Raw genomic sequence first — 4422 nt, forward strand, 5'->3', positions numbered from 1 at the left:
ATTTGTCGACTTTACGGCTGGTGGGCAGGTACAAGCAAATAACTGTGCGGGATTCGCATGTTTAGTAAGTAAAACAAACAATTTCAGGTCTTTCCTGTGCTGATGTTTTGTTTTCATTAAACAAATACCAGCGCGAAGTAGACTACAAGTTCATTTCAGACAAAGAGAGAGAGAGAGAGAGAGAGAGAGAGAGAGAGAGAGAGAGAGAGAGAGAGAGAGAGAGAGAGAGAGAGAGAGAGAGAGAGAGAGAGAGAGAGAGAGAGAGAGAGAGAGAATTATGGTGCGGGATCGAAGAAAGAGACAGAAAAACAGGACAGAGAGAGTGACCCATAGATTGACAGACAGACGGACGGACGGACAGATGGGCGGGCGGACAAACAGACTGACAGGCAGAGACTCACAAAGACAGAGACAAAGAGATGCGGTTAGAGAACGAGAGAGAAATGGAGAGAGCATGGTGACAGAGACAAAGACAAAAGTGACAGAAGAGACAAACAGACAGACAGACAGACAGGCTGTTAGATAGAGTCAGATGAACAAAGAGAAAGAGCAGGAGACAGAGACATAGAAATATAGAGACAGAGACCGAACATTCGAGAGGACCGTTATGATTTCTTTATCGCAGCCTACACCGGTTTTTACGTGTTTTTTACGCGGCAATCATAACTCACCATCAACATAAAACCGATATTCGGGCGGCGGTAATAAAGCTGCGGAGCTTAATGAAACCAGGATAATAAAGTGGTGCCTGCAAATTGATTACACACTAGCACACGCATTCCTGCGTTTTTACGGCGAGTTTGTGTGAGGGGGCTGTGCAGAGAGAAGTGGAAGGTTTGAGGAACAGATTGTTGTCTGTCTGTCTGTCTGTCTGTCTGTCTGTCTAGTCTGATTGTATGTCTGTCTGTCGGTATGTCTGCTGGTCTGTCTCTGTGAGTGCATGCGAGTATGTTGCCGGACTGTTTGTTTGTCTACTCGTCCGACTGCCTGAACATTTTATTATTTGTATTTATTTTTGGACCTGTCTGTCTCGTAGTCATTTTGTTGATGTGTGTGTGTACATCCGTGTGTGTGTGTGTGTGTGTGTGTGTGTGTGTGTGTGTGTGTGTGTGTGTGTGTGTGTGTGTGCGTGTGTGTGTTTGTGTGTGTGTGCGTGTGTGTGTGTGTGTGTGTGTGTGTGTGTGTGTGTGTGCGTCAGTGCGTGCGTGTGTGTGTCTGTGTGTTTCCTTGTCTGTACATGTGTGCCTGTCCCTGTGTATCTGTATAAAGATCATTCAAATTTTATTAAAACACACACACACACACACACACACACACACACACACACACAGGCCTCAAACCCCAAACTGCATGCAAGGTGCTATATGGCAATAAAGAAGGAACAAACTAACAAACAGTGTATACGCACTTGCCTAGCCTCCTCACAAAATAGCCGCACTGCTTGCAACGCTACCTGAGCTCAAAGGGAAAAGCACTGAGCGCCAAATATACAACGTGATGAGTTTTGAAGGAGCGCCTAATGAGAACGGGGGGCAGCTCCTTGACGAGGCACTTCACCCAGTACCTCCCCAACCCTCATCTGGACTGACTAGACGGGCGCAGTGGCGTGGTGGTAAGACGTCGGCCTCCTAATCGGAAGGTCGTGTGTTCGAATCCCGGTCGCTGCCGCCTGGTGGGTTAAAAGTGGAGATTTTCCTATCTCCCAGGTCAACTTATGTGCAGACCTGCTAGTGACTTAACCCCCTTCGTGTGTACACGCAAGCACAAGACCAAGTGCGCACGGAAAAGATCCTGTAATCCATGTCAGAGTTCGGTGGGTTATAGAAACACGAAAATAACCAGCATGAGAGATGTTCAACGTGCGGGCTACTTCACCTGTCTTGACCTCTCACCAATTCATTGTGGAGCGCTTAATTAGAGAACGTCAAGCGCTCTATAAATCTCCCATATTACTAATTAATTAATTAATTAGACCATCGTGAACTTAAAGGTGCTTTTCCTTCTCTCCTTAAAGCTAAGTTTACACCGTTAAGAATGTTCATCGGCGGATTGTCAAAAATGTTTCTACTCTTTTATCAGAAGACCAATTGAAATGGTGTAACTCTCAATACATTGTTGTAATTCATTTAAAACACTATGTCCACACATGTTTTCAAAAATTTGATTTTCTGGTTTTTCTTGACGTCAGAGGTTTTGCTGTTGAAGGACTGACGTCATGGTTCAATAATTTAGTGTCACATTTCTCAACAATATTTTCTGTTATTAGATGAAGGCATATTTGAACAAGGCAAAAACATAATTGGAAACAAAAACAAATTTTGTTTTACTTTGCCACATACCCCAACCTGCATCTTTAAAGCATCAGTGTTGTCTGTGACGTCATACCAATGATGGTTTCTCCTGTAGCCGGGAATCACGGGAAGTGTCGTCTGCTATAGCGCTTAGGTCGACGTGGCTGTTGTAGCAAAGACCTGCGGGCCATTGAAGGCGTTAGAAGGTGCCAGAGGCGCGGCAATACTGAAGGAAATAAATGTGAGGCGGTCTGCTTTTGTCATCGCACGCAACCATTGGTGCCGTGTCATTGGCAGCAAATGCTTGTAAGCATCGCCTGTGGCGGCACTTAGTCTCGGTCACCAAGGCTCAAGGCCTGCTACGAGACTTGGGACGAGAGAACCGCCTGTTCTGGGTTTACCGAATCTATGCGTCTGTGCTTTAAAAGGCACAATCCTTTCAGTGTAAACGATTAGGCTTAATTAATTTCTTATATCTGGCCAGGCTTCTAAGTGCAATAAAGGCAATCCCACCACTTGCACACATACTGAAAATCATCAGCTTTCTGTACAGAGCGGGATTTTTTTTCACGGATTATCTTCTTGGGGTTGAGGGTTTGTCTCATCCAATTCAAATGGCTTGGGTAGGTGTGAGATAGTAAGCAAAATTGTTTTTACGGGAAGGAGTGTGACTTTAAGAGGTATATGCGTTTTCCCCACCTCATCGTGTTGTTTCGGTTGTCAGTTACAGAACAAAAAGACAAAACATCAGTTCCTCGTTTCACGGAGGAAGTAAGAGGACATGAATGATTTGTGACTGAAGCTATTCGCGGGATATGAGCTGCAGTTCGTTCACAGTATCTCGACGGTGACAAAACCGATTTGAACCAACAAAGAAAAGGAACGAAAGAAAGAACATAAGTAAGAAGAAAAGAAAGAAATAGCTGAAACGAATGAAGGATGGGAAAAAAACCTGAAGTGATAGGGAAAATGTAAGGATAAATAAATCATTAAGTTTTGGTGCAATGGCTGAGTTCTATGATGACGACGACGACGACGACGATGACAACGACAACGACGCGGCTGCTGCTGCTGCTGCTGCTGCTGATTATTATGATGATGATGATGATGATGATGATGATGATGATGATGATGATGATGATGATGATGATTAGGATCGGGAGGAGGTGGAGGAGGAAGCGCATACTGATAATGATGATGGTAATAATGTCGATGACGAGTGTTGTGATAAGAGCAAAATTGTACACCTAAAGGGAAGATGATCTGCCTTGACATTGAAATGTCGTCCTCTGGACAGCGTGCTAGCAAGACCATCAAAACACACAAATGATGATTGTGGTTGACAATATATGTGACGCGGAACGAAGTATTGACGGGCCTCAAAGCCGTTTCAAACAACAGCATATAAAAGCTAAGCACTTAAACAACGAGCGAAAGAAAACAATCAACTTCTTCTTCTGCGTTCGTGGGCTGAAACTCCCACGTACACTCGTGTTTTTGCACAAGTGGAATTTTACGTGTATGACCGTTTTTTACCCCGCCATTTAGGCAGCCATACGCCGTTTTCGGAGGAACCGGAAAACAATCAACCACCATACAAGCAAGGTAAAACAAAAATGACCATAAAAAAAAATTAAAAATAAACTATTTCAGAAAAGAAAAAACCTAAACTTGAAAGAAGAGCATAAACATATTTTCTCATACGTCCTTTTTTTTCCAGAAAAGATAAGCTTTGAGTTGATTACCTGAAAATGAACAGTTCTGGCTCGCTATGATTGCACGCTGAGAAACTCCTCAGAAGACTTGAGAAAAGAGCCCCGTTTCTAATCAACACCGTGCGGTTAAAAAATCAAGTTGCAAATTGTTATCAGAGCTTGGCATTCTGCTGCTGAGATAGCCTTCATAACTTCATTAGCCGGGGCCCTCATCTCAGAAAAACTACCCAGCCAAGTCCTGTTTAAAGATTCGTTACCAGAACTCCCATAAATGCGAGGAATGAACGGCTGTGTTGATGAGTTGTTGTTGAAAGAGCTGTAATCAAAATCGTTGATAATGACGAAACTGTGGGGGTTTTCTTTAAAGATACAAAAATGGGAAAATTAACATATGTTCATTAAGGACAGCCAATTCA

The sequence above is a fragment of the Littorina saxatilis genome, linkage group LG3 (genome assembly GCF_037325665.1).
Source record: "Littorina saxatilis isolate snail1 linkage group LG3, US_GU_Lsax_2.0, whole genome shotgun sequence".
Taxonomy (NCBI): Eukaryota; Metazoa; Mollusca; class Gastropoda; order Littorinimorpha; family Littorinidae; genus Littorina; species Littorina saxatilis.